This window comes from Octopus sinensis, linkage group LG5, assembly GCF_006345805.1.
Source record: "Octopus sinensis linkage group LG5, ASM634580v1, whole genome shotgun sequence".
Taxonomy (NCBI): domain Eukaryota; kingdom Metazoa; phylum Mollusca; class Cephalopoda; order Octopoda; family Octopodidae; genus Octopus; species Octopus sinensis.
The window spans coordinates 1,645,047-1,658,671 of NC_043001.1; positions in this window are offsets into that span (position 1 = coordinate 1,645,047).

Consider the following 13,625-nt stretch of genomic DNA (forward strand, 5'->3'; position numbering starts at 1 on the left):
GAGATTTAACACACTGATTGTCACCAATGGCCTCTACTGCCATTCCTTCCCTTCGAGTTTGCTCATTATTTACCCCCCCCCGGTGTGCTCCTCCATTGTTATCCATCACTCCCCTCCACCATCCCCTAACCCTAAGAACTCTCTCTCTCTCTGCTGCCATACAACATGCTCTCTTTACCCCCACCAGTTATAATGGTTCTCCCAATTCCAGTCACTTTCTTCCTCCTCTGCAGTATTGTCTTCAGTGAATGAATGGACCCAAGCTAAATGAGGAGTTTAGTTTTACAGGGTAGAACAAAACCCCCCACTATCAGGATGTTTTGTAAAGGGTTTGGTGGAAACTCAAAATTGAAACTGTGCTGAGGAGAGCCATTAGTCTGATTGAGGAGATGAGGCTTCTCTTGATCCTGGAACCACAATCGAATACATTGAGGACACTGTAAGGTAGATGACGGTGACGGTGGGGAGAGGTATAAACGAAATCAGAACTGAAATGTACAAGTGTGATGTGGTCTTTTGATCCACATTGGAGGCCAGTGACTCTGGCACAGATTGTAATGGCCTCTTCATCTCATATCAGAATGGAAAGTGGACACAGAACAATAATGATGATGACAATGATGATATATTATTATAATGATTTTCAAGTGGTTTTACAAAGAAAGCAGAGAATACTCAATACATTATGTAGAGTAAGTACATTTATTAAAGGCTACATACATGCATATATATATACATGCACATCAATATATATATATATATATATATATACATATATATATATATATATCTATATATATATATATATGTATGTATGTATAAAACTGTCTAGCTTACTAATTGCATTTAATGTTATGGCTGTCTGCTGAGATTGTTTGATCTAAAATAATTTGTTATCTGAAGAGGTGGAGAGAGAGAGAGAGAGAGAGAGAGAGAGAGAGAGAGAGAGACAAATACAATAAATAAAGGAATAAATAAAAGGATAAAATAATAACAGTAATAATAAAAATAACAACCACAACAACAATAATAATAATAATCTTCATTTAGTCTAATTTAACCTGATTATTGTAAAAACAACTGTGAAATGTCTTCTCACTTAAGCTTAGCAATTCCTCTCATAATACATGAAATAGTGAAACTAGACTTTACTTTCACATGTCAATACCAATTTGTTTGGGAAATTTTCAATAACTAACTCACTATATTGTATTGTAGCGTTCATTCAGATATTTGGTGCGTAGTTCTACTTTTTGTTTTGTTTTGTTTTGTTGAGGTGGTGGTGGCGGTGGTGGTGGTGCGTAGTTAATAATCTTTTCTAGGTATTCATTGCCTGGAAAACTAAGAGAGCAATAATTGAATTTAGAATCAATACTTCAGATAACATTCTTGATTTGTTGGGTGTTCACTTGGCTGATCCTTATTCTTTTTGTCCTTATTAGCAGGGATTTTAATTATAAACCCTACTTAGATCTTAATTGCACAACTAATTACTATACACCCACCTCCCCACCCGTATTTACCACATGTAATTTCTGTAGTAGTACATGGTCATGTGGTTAAGTTCTCTTTGCATTAGAAGGATTCTAGGTTCATTTCCAAGGCACAGCTTAGTACCTGGGGCAAAGTCTTCTTCCAGAGTCTCTGATATTGAGCTAAACTGAGCAGAGAGAAACTGTGTAGAGGTCTGTGGAATGGACAATACCTGATGGTTTTCCATTAGTTTCCAAAGTTCCACAAAGGTCAAAGGCTCCACTTCCTCTTCTACTCTTATTAGAAATATAAGAAACAGCAATCATCATCGTTATTTTAATGTCCAGTATTCCAGAGTTGGGCCAGTTGCATGGAATTTATGGGTGCAAATATACTGCAGCTGGATGCTCTTCCTGTTGCCAACCTCCACCTTTACCCAAGCATGTTTATATTTCCCCACAGCAAAGACATGCAACTTTTGTAGAATATTGGAAATATATTGTTCACAAGAGCGGCTGTCTTGTTTCTGTGCTGGTGGCATGTAAAAGACACCATTTGAGTGTGATCGTTACCAGCATCGCCTTACTGGCACCTGTGCCGGTGGCATGTGTAAAAGATTCGAGTGAGGTCATTGCCAGTACCACCTGACTGGCCCTGTGCTGGAGGCATGTAAAAGCACCCACTACACTCTCGGAGTGGTTGGCATTAGGAAGGGCATCCAGCTGTAGAAACTCTGCCAGATCAAGATTGAAGCCTGGAGCAGTCATCTGGTTCTCCAGCCCGCAGTCATTCATCCAACCCATACTAGCATGGAAAGCGGACGTTAAACGATGATGATGATGATGATGTATAGTAGTGATATACTCATTGAAATATTCTGTGATGTCCAGACAAGGAGAGACAGCCATGAACACATGCATTTATGGTTCAGTTTCAGTCTACCAGAACCATGGTCGACCCAGGACTACAGGAGAAGACGCTTTTACCAGATGCCATGCAGTGGAACCAAAAACTCTGTGATTTTGAAGGAAACTTCATAACCTTACAGCCATGCCTATATTATCATGTTTTAAGTTTGTCTCTCACTCCTCTCCTGTGTTGGTGCCATCATAAAATGCACTCAATAGAATTGTGAGACCCCTATAGTCTTGTGGAAAAGCATAACAACCTTTTCTAGTGTTGGAGTCATAAACAGTGCTTTCTTTTGAGAGGTTTGTTTTAGGGAGGACATCCAGCCATAGAAACCAAGCCAAATGAAACTTTCCTGTGAGATGTGGTCCTCTACCCCATCCAGGAGAGCAGAACTTACTCATCTAACCCATGCCAACATGGAAAATAGATGACAATGCTGATGACAATAATGTTCCTGTATCAATTAATTGATAATGGATAGCTAATTACAAAGTATCAAATTTTCTTAGTTTGAAGTAGTTTACATTGAAAAAGAAGACTGTTGACTGAACGTTATTTGAGAAGAGCAAATATGATCAATGACCATTCTTTCCAAACCCAAACAACGAAGATATGGAACCTTGTTGTGTTGGAGGAGCTTTTGTGAATGAAATGTAGGGTAGAAGCCCCAGTGGTTACCCAAGCGTTCAAGCATACCCTTCTCTCTATCACCAATATTTGTCCAACGGAAACTCTGTTGATTAGGCTGATATAGTTTGACATTTGTATTGTCACACAAAGAGTTGGGACAGATAACCACAAGCTGTTTTTTCCAGCCCTCAAACCCCTCCTCCAATCCACCAAATGGTTCCCAAGTGAATGACAGTTCAGTCAGCTCTAATCTTTTGCTCTCTTGCCTTGGATGGGAGGTGTGTGTGTGGGGGGTGGGTAATAATGACAATGACTTGGTCAGTTTTTAGGAAACAGTACCACCAAAAATGGAAATGGATAAAAATATTCCAAAAGATGAAGTTGGAACAGAAAATTATTTACTTTCCCATTTTCTTCTCACAGTAGTCATCATCATAACCATCAAGTCATCACCATTATTTTTATGCCTGCTGTCGATATTGTCATAAATTGGACGAAAGTATTTGAGGCAGCATTTTATGGTCGGATGACTTTCCTGATGCCAACGTCTTTAGTTATCTTTGCTAGTATCCATGGATTTGATGCTAAAATATCCAGGGATATTCTCAAATTCAGAAGACCCACTGGGATTATCCAGACTTTCGTCTACTAAATAAGAAGTTGGTAAACTTTTTTAGAGGCAGATTAGATTGGGAAAGGCTTTATGTCTTCCACTCCTAACTGAACACACACACACACACACAAGGAAAAAGAAAAAAATAACCCTGGATCCTACAAGGTTATCAAAATGGTAAATTTTGGAAACATTATGTTCAAATTTCACCTGTTAGCTTTAATAACAGAGAAATTGGTTTGTGCCATGAATAAGACAACATGTTGGGAAGTATTAAAACAACATTTCTGGTGAGGCTGAATGGAAGAAATTATGGTGGCAGGATAAATGGTGCAGCAGGAACCAGTTTATTTACTTTCATCAAAAAACAACACTCCCTCATTTCTTAGAATCAATTTATTCCTGTAAACTAAATGGCAACAATGTATGAAATGCTATTAAGTCTGTGTTGCTCCATTCATTTAGGAAGGTGAAACCATTTACTGCTTCAAATATTTCACCTGGGGAAACTTTCATTGCCACCAATCGAAGTCATCTCACTAATTTTTTTTAACAGAAAACATTAATTCATTTGAGGTTGCACCAAATGTCAGACATAGGCTCTAGTCTTCTTCTTCTTCTTCTTATTATTATTATTGAGTGTTATTGTTCATAAATTGAATAATGTTAGAAATTTCCTGTCTGCAACATCACAATAAAGTTGGTTGTTCAATTTTGGCCCATGGACTCTTGTTTACTGGCTTCTTCTCTAAATTATAATATTTCCTTCCCAAGATATTTCAAAAATTTTAGTCTATTTTATTTCAGATCGTAAAGCTCCAATACCGAGCAGCATTGTAAAACTGTGAGATAGAATGTCTTGATATATTGGTTCTGTGTTCTGGTGCTCTGAGTTCAAATCTCACCAATGTCAAATTTTCTTGTCGCCCTTTTCGATGACAATAAAAAAAATATACCTATTGAAGGTGGTGGATTGCCAGAACTGTGGGAGGGTCTAGGGTAGATCCTTGTGATGTTTGTTTTGGTTGTTTGTGTTCTAACAGCAATGTCACTGGTGCCAAACTGTTTTGGTCCAAGTCAGTGGACCATCTCTTGGATAAACATTAGTATTGTAGGGAAAGGGGAGATTTTCAGGTATGGGCAAGTATTTGTCTTCCTCAAAAATATTGATGAGGCCTGTGCATACTTGTACAGGTGTGTGGTCACCCTTGATTGATGGGGGCCCTAATAAAGTAGACGTTAAATGATGATGGTGATGAAGGGACATTCTATATTGTTACATAATCTGCTAGATATAGCAGTCAAATGTATGTCAGATCACACTTTACAACAAAAAAAAAAGTGAAGAATAAATTGGACACTGTAGTCTGGAAGGTTGGCCATGGATGGAAGGTATTTGATCTAGACTGATTAAGGATAGCAACAATGGCAATAACAATACTGCCACACCACCAACAACAACAACCATCCCTCCACCCCATTCATTATCATATTTGTCAAAGCCTCCAACCCATGCTAGCACAGAATAAGGACATTAAATGATGATGATGGAAATGGTGTAAAATAGCATTAGGAGTTAAAAGTTTGGAATTAGCCAATAATTAGTTCAGCACATTTCTGATGGCATCTGTTATAACAAATGTAATGAGGAGGAGCATGATAAACATGGCTCCAGCATGGCCACTGCCAAACAAGAAAAATAATAAACGGCATATACATGTGTGTGTGTGTGTGTGTGTGTGTATATATATATATATATATATATACACCTGGCATATATACATATGTATGTGCGTATGAATAAATGTCAGTTCACTCCTTGTGTTACCAGCAACCTGTAACCCAGAGCAACTTGTTGCATGGTCTGGCCATTGGCAACAAAATGGGCAACACTTCCAAGCCTGCTTGGTAAGGAGTTGAGATTTTGTTGGACATCCTGCAGGACAAATGCCAAACCTGTGAAAGACAGATGAACTTAGTTGATTGAAAGGCCAAACAAGAGCTTGAAGAGAGAGAGACCCCAAGGTCTTATTTTAGAAGATGAAATACTCTGAGGTAACAGCTTTGACTACACTTGCATCCAATGATGTAGACTAGTTCTTTTTGGACAAAGGCTTACATTATTTAGAGAGTAAAGCTGGCCCTGTACAAGACCTTCCCTCATTCTAAAAAGCTTCCTTTTTAAAAAAATATCTCTGTTATGTATTGCATATTCTAAAAAGCTTCATTTAAAAAAAAATATATCTCTATCATGTGTTGCATATTATGGCTGGGTATAACTGAGAAAGGAAAAGTATTCAATGAAAAATTCCATAATGGAATGAAGGCATGCGTCAGTGTGGGTGGTAAGCCCTCTGAATACCAGCTGCAGGAGGCGCCCATCATTGCCAGTGTAAAGAGTGTAAGTCTGTAGCAGGGCTGAAAAGCCACATCTGGGCTGATCCTGTCTAACAGAACATTCAGGCAATAGAATTGCTTGGAATCAAACTGTAGCTGTTATGTATATACAAAAAGCATGTATGTACATATGTGTATATGTGTGGGTGTGCATATATGCATGTGTATATGTATCAATCACTGTGTGTGTGAGTGTGTGTAACATAGTCTTCGTTATTCAGAATTCATTAGCATATGGTGGAGATTTGGCAACAAGCGTACAAGAATGTTTATTTAACACATGGAGCATATGAATTAATTTTATATTAAAATATATATATTTATGTATATCTATCTTCCTCTCTCTTTATAAATACATACACAAACTCATCATCATCAGCATCTTCAGTTTTTCATCCATTTTATTCCCCCAAACATGTAAATACACAAACATATTTGCATGTGTGTGTGTGTGTGTGTGTGCATGTATGTGATAGAGTGTACATGTGAAGCTGTACACACACATTTTTGTATCATGTGCTTCAATATGAAATATGCCATCAGGTTTAATAATTTCTATACCATTTACAGTAAACAGCAGATATTTGAAAAACTGCAATCTTCCAAGAAAAATTTCAATAGGTACACACACACACACACACACACACACACACACACACACACACATGCATGTATGTGATGGAAGTTAATCATTAATATATTTGAAGGTGGATAAAATATTTAAGTTATGTGTGTGTACATACATATCTGTAAATATATGTATGTGTATATACATTGTGTGTGTGTGTATGTATGTATATGTATATATGTATATGAATGTCTGTGTGTGTGTGTGTGTGTATATATATATATACACATATATATAACTTAAGTGTTTTAGCAATCTTCAAATATATTAATGATTAACTTCTATCACACACACACATAAGTGTGTGTGTGTGCATCTGTTGAATTGTTACATTAGAACCATATGGATACATACACACACATACAGACACATACATATATACATAGGCACACACATACACCACTGCATGTATAGATGTATATAGATGATGTAATATCTATCATATAGCTAAAAAGATTATGAAACAACTATAAACAAATCCAGTAAACATTTACTGTCTCAGCTCACTCCTCTTATCCTTTCTATACGTATATATATATACTCCCCCAAATAATAAATAATATATATATATTGGATCAGGTAATGAAGGTTACGGAGAGGGTCATAGCCCAACTAATTAGAGAGAGAGTTAGTTTAGATGAGATGCAGTTTGGGTTTGTCCCAGGGAAAAGCACCACTGATGCTATATTCCTGGTAAGGCAGCTGCAGGAGAAATACCTAGCCAAAGATAAGCCCCTGTACCTGGCTTTCGTTGACATGGAGAAAGCCTTTGATAGGGTCCCCCGATCCCTCATTTGGTGGTCAATGAGGAAACTAGGGATAGATGAATGGCTGGTGAGGGCTGTGCAAGCCATGTACAGAGATGCCGTAAGTAAGGTTAGAGTTGGCAGCATGTACACAGAAGAATTCAAGGTAGAGGTTGGGGTCCATCAGGGTTCAGTACTCAGCCCCCTCCTATTTATCATAGTCCTCCAGGCAATTGTGGAGGAATTCAAGACAGGTTGCCCCTGGGAGCTCCTCTATGCTGACGACCTTGCTCTAATCGCTGAGTCACTATCAGAACTGGAGGAGAAGTTCCAGGTGTGGAAGGAGGGTTTAGAATCGAGGGGCCTTAGAGTCAACCTAGCTAAAACCAAAGTACTAATAAGTAGAAAGTTAGAAAATCCACAAATATCCTCAGGAAGATGGCCCTGCTCGATCTGTAGAAAAGGTGTAGGTAGAAACTCTATAAGATATACCCAGTGTAAGCTATGGACACATAAGAGGTGCAGCAATGTCAAAGGTAGGCTAACTGGGAAGATAGTTTTTGTATGTGGCAGATGCTCTGGAGCATTGACCTCCGAAAATCTGCAGAAAACAACTTCCGTCACTTTCCGGGGGGAAAAACTAGAAGTAGTTGATAGCTTCCGCTATCTTAGGTGACCAAGTCAGTAGTGGGGGCGGGTGCGCTGAAAGTGTAACTGCTAGAATAAGAATAGCCTGGGCAAAGTTTAGGGAGCTCTTACCTCTGCTGGTGACTAAAGGCCTCTCGCTCAGAGTAAAAGGCAGACTGTATGATGCATGTGTACGAACAGCTATGCTACATGGCAGTGAAACATGGGCCGTGACTGCTGAGGACATGCGTAAGCTTGTGAGGAACGAAGCCAGTATGCTCCGATGGATGTGTAATGTCAGTGTACTTACTCGACAGAGCGTTAGTACCTTGAGAGAAATGTTGTACCTAAGAAGCATCAGTTGTTGTGTGCAAGAGAGACGATTGCGCTGGTATGGTCATGTGGAGAGAATGGATGAAGATAGGTGTGTGAGAAAGTGTCAATCCCTAGCAGTTGAGGGAACCCGTGGAAGAGGCAGACCCAGGAAAACCTGGGACGAAGTGGTGAAGAACGACCTTCGGACGTTAGGTCTCACCATGGAAATGACTAGAGACCAAGACCTATGGAAGTATGCTGTGCGTGAGAAGACCCGGCAAGACTAGTGAAGCCATAATCCGTGGCCCCTACCTGGGACGTAGTCAGTCCACCTGTGCATACCTTCCTTCTTGTGACACTTGTGAAGACCTGTTGAGGCAAGTGAGAATCGAATCAAATCAAATCAAATCGAACCAAATCAAAATAGATGAACATCAATGGAATTTGTATCCTTCTGGTACCAGTGCCGGTGGCACATAAGAAAACCATCCGAACGTGATCGTAGCCAGTACCGCAACGACTGGCCTCCGTGCTGAAGGCACATAACAAACACCATCCGAGTGTGGCCGTCCGCCAGCCCCGTCTGGCACCTGTGTCGGTGACACATAAGAAAACACTGCCAGATCTGACTGGCCTGGTGCAGCCTTCGGGCTTGCCAGACCCCAGTTGAACCGTCCAACCCATGCTAGCATGGAAAGCGGACGTTAAACGATGATGATGATGATATATATATATATATATATATATATATATATATATATATATATTCTTAGTATATTGGAGCATTCGAACAACAGATCATAACATAATCCTTGTATTGTCCTTTTCAATGCCCATTCTTTTGTACATACACACACACATATACAGTTTATTAATAAAGATGGAACGATATCACAAAAGCTGTTACTCAGAGTTTTACGTTCCTGTTCATCAAAACTGTCTGATGAACAAGAATGTGAAACTGAGTAACAGCTTTTGTAATGTCTTTGCAGCTTTATTTATAAAGCATATTACTCTACCTCCAGTATTTGAGTACTATTTTCTCCACCTCGTTTCATATGTATGTGCTTACTCTGGTATAAATAAATATATATAATTAGTGGACATTTAAACACAAAAAGAGGTGACCCTTAACAGGCTGCCTTACATGATAGAATGAGCAGTCAAGAAAAGTTTCTAAAATTTTGTTACCCTATATTATTCCAAGAATATGATTTTAGTTATTCCTGAAGTTAGTCGCCATTTTTTTATTTGCTGCCGACTGAATCTGTGCTTGTGTAGTGAATTTGAAATATTATAATATATAATGGTGAGACACATGTTATTCTGTCTCTAAATGATATGTTAATGTTTGGAGTACCCACTGAGGAGAACTTCGCCTAGCAAATTATTTTATTTGCTAATTAAAGTTCGAAACCTAGGTGTGGTTGTAAAAAAACATGGTAAAAGTTTTTATTTTTCATTCCCTTCGAAATTGCTCCAAAATGCGGTTTTGGAAGTTTTGATTGTTCCTTCTAGCATGTAAGGCGGTCTGTTAAGGGTCACCTCATTTTGTGTTTAAATGTACACTAATTTTATATGGAAAATATGTTGTCTATTGACTTTTTATACATGCTAGGCCACTGGTAACAAAAAAAAAAAGTTCTAAAATTTTGCTATCCTATATTATTTCAAGAATATATATATATATATATATATATATAATCCATTGGTTTGGGCATTGTCTAATGCCTGTATTTGTTCACTGGTTTGAATTTTCATGGTTTTTCTTAGGTTGTGTTTGTTATTTCTGACGTGTTTGTATTCCTTGCAATTGTAGGGTGGGTGTATGCCGACCCAATTAAGTATTGAAACTAGATACCTCATATACCAATACCAATGTACTTTCATGAAACACGTGTAGTCTTATAAACAGAAAATACAGGATTCAGAATAGATATAGTTAGTATAAGATTTAATATTTAACATTTTATGGAGTGGTCGGGTATAAAGTCTTTCAGTGTTGATTGAGTTGAAGGTGGTTCTTGTCTCTAAAATTACTTTTATATGTACGAATTAAACATTGAGAGATCTTCATTTTAGTACATCTAATTTGAATGTCTTTTTCCTGAGTACTCGGAAGTAATATTCTCTAATAATTATAATAATAATATACATATGTGTGTATGTATATATATATATATATATATAATATATCAGATGTGACTCCAAGTCATCAGTGTCACTTGGGCTCATCACAGATTTCGCATAGAACACTCAAAGATATTTCACGTATTTTTAGCTTTATTTCAAGCCACAAATGGCTTATTTTTTATGTCTAGCACAATGTTTTTCTCCATTTCTAAGTTAAGGGTAAAAAAAAAAACCCTGCAAAACACAACTGATCTTTACACACACACAGACGCACAGAATAACAGCAATCAAATAACGACAGCGGAGTGCACAACAAACATCAGTGATCTGACTACAGATGCCACTTAGTCTCTTACACCTACCCGGGTCATTCATACTTGCCCGAGTAGCTGGATAATTTTTCATTCCTTTAAGAATATTGTAGAACAGAAATATTTCATAGATTGGAGTTTAAATCGTTATTGAAATTAGTTGTTTCAAGAAAATGTTGAATTTGAATTAGTTTTAATTTTTACAATCATAGATGTCAACACAGGCTGTAACTTCTGAGCCCGAGTCAGGCATGTGTGAATGATGTTGAGAGAACGTCTGCTACAAATTATATTTTTTGGCAAAGGGCACCTCTAAGAGGACTGCCAGACACTGAACTTCAAACAGGCTCAATAAAAGGAGCCAGAGATATTGGCTGAAATGACATACTTGAAGATTTTATTCTCAGGCTAAGCCCAAACAACCCGAGTGCCAGAGTCTCCACTGATACACACACACACATATAGATCGCTAGCCACTACACATTCTTTATTTTCTCTCCTTGTTTCTTTGTGTGTTCCCTTCTGTGGAAGAGCGTAGGCTTGAAATGTTTAAGACATTTTCACTTCCCGAGCGTTAAACTAATACATCTGTTTGCTGTCTATGCCACCTGTCTTCGTCTTTTGTTTTTTTGTGAATTCTCCCCCTATCTTTATCTATATATATGTGTGTATATATATATATATATATATGTGTGTGTGTGTGTGTGTGTGTATGTATATATGTATATAAATATGTATATATATCTAAATATGTGTGTAATATGCAACACAGGCAGTAAACAAAAATAAAATAGAACAGATTGGTGACATTTAGTGGAGATGACCTGGAAGATGTTACTCTTTGATTACTATCACAAACAACAGTAGCTTTCTTCAGCTGGATACAAGTCATTGATTAGTTAAAATTTCCCAAAACATGACAACTTTAACAGGAAATAACTTTTAAAATACGAAATTTTCACGAAAATGTTGAAAGTAAACTTTGTTCAGTTTGAGAAATTACACCAGTATGCAAAGTTTTAAACTGTTTAGTTAAAAGAATAATTTTTATAATCTGTGAGCAAAACTGAAGAGATCCCAATATTATTAGCCTAGTGTACTAACAAAGAGCTTATAAAGTATTTTGCCTGGATCAATAATTCCTCACTAATAGCTCTGTTATATATATGTATATATATGTAGAAACACTGCCAGATCAGACTGGAGCCTGGTGCAGCCTTCTGGCTTCCCAGATCCCCAGTCGAACCGTCCAACCCATGCTAGCATGGAGAACGGACGTTAAACGATGATGATGATGATGATATACACACACATTTGTGTGTGTGTGTGTCTATGTGATTGTCCCTGCTTGACCACTAGTATTGGTTTAAGTTCCCCGTGACTTAGTGGTTTAGCAAATGAGACCAAAAAATTGGCCAAAGGGAAATATAGACTTGCTTGGAAACAGGTGAAGGTTGGCAACAGGAAAGGCATAAACGACAGAACATTTGCCTAAATAAACTCAATCCGATCCATGCAAACATGGAGAAATGGATATTTAATGATGATGGAATTTTTTCCCGGATGTTTTCATCCATGTTTTACTATTCTGTCTTTATCAGCTGAATTTATTTGGTTTTTTTTCATAGCTTTGAGAAGTGTTATAAGAACTAAATCTTTTGTACAACTATCAGTTATTCATTGATAGAAAATCTATCTGGTTGTAATAAATGTTCTGTCTGTTTTTAAAGGCTCAATAAAGAAAATAAAAGAAAATCTGATTCATTTAATCCTTAATATGGTCACCATTCTTCTCCATGACCTCTTTCCATCTGTCAAATGAGTTCTTTAAAGCCATGTTCATAAAATTTCTTAGGTTTAGAAGTGAAAAAACAAATCAACTTCTGCTCTTGAAGTAATGCACTCAAAAGATTTTGCAAACTTCTAAAGAAACGGTAATCTGTAGGTGTGAGGTCTGGAGAATAAAGGTGGGTAATGCATAATTCTCTGGGCATAATTTTCTAGATCTTTGGTCTTTTGTGCAGTGTCAGGTCTAGTGTTAGCATGATGAAGGATGACTCCTTTTCTATTTGTTAATGAAGGACGTTTTTGCTGCCAATGTGTTGGCAGGATACATTGGCTGTTATTGTTTAATCATCTGCTAGCTCATGATGACTATTCCATGCATATGCCATCATACCCTCAGAAGAATACTCTTTGGAGGAAAGCTACTTCTGGGCTGCTGGACTGGCTCTTCACTTCGACTAGACCTCTGACATATTTGCTTTAAGTTATCATCTCCGGTAATGACTGTTCAAAAAAGTTTTTTGCTGCTCATGAGATCGCAATGTTGCACAGCAAACATGTTGTTCTTTGACTGTCATCAGAACGATCATGTGGGACCCATTTCACACCCTTTGATACTTTTCCAAGCCTTTTCAGTTCATGATGAACAGATGGTATGGCTCATGTTGAGGCTCGTGCTTACTTCCCAGACTGTAACAATCAGGTTTGTTTCATTATTAGCTTCCAATGCTTCAACATCCAATCCTCTTGGGCTCCTTTTGTCCTGCAGGCTGTAGTCGCAGTTTTTGAATTGGGAAAACCAACTTCTGCATGTTCTTTCTGTCACAATACCATCACCAAAAGTGATTTTGAAGGAATTTGCTGCCACACTTGTACTATTCCTTTTTTGAAATTCATAAAGAATAACGGGATGAATATGTTCTTTCCTTAGTGGCACCAGTACAGCAACATCAATTATGATAAAATTGACAAAATATGAAAGAAAATGATAAATTAATGACTGTCATATTTCACATAAAGCTGAGGAGTTACATTTAAACCAAACTAGATATTTA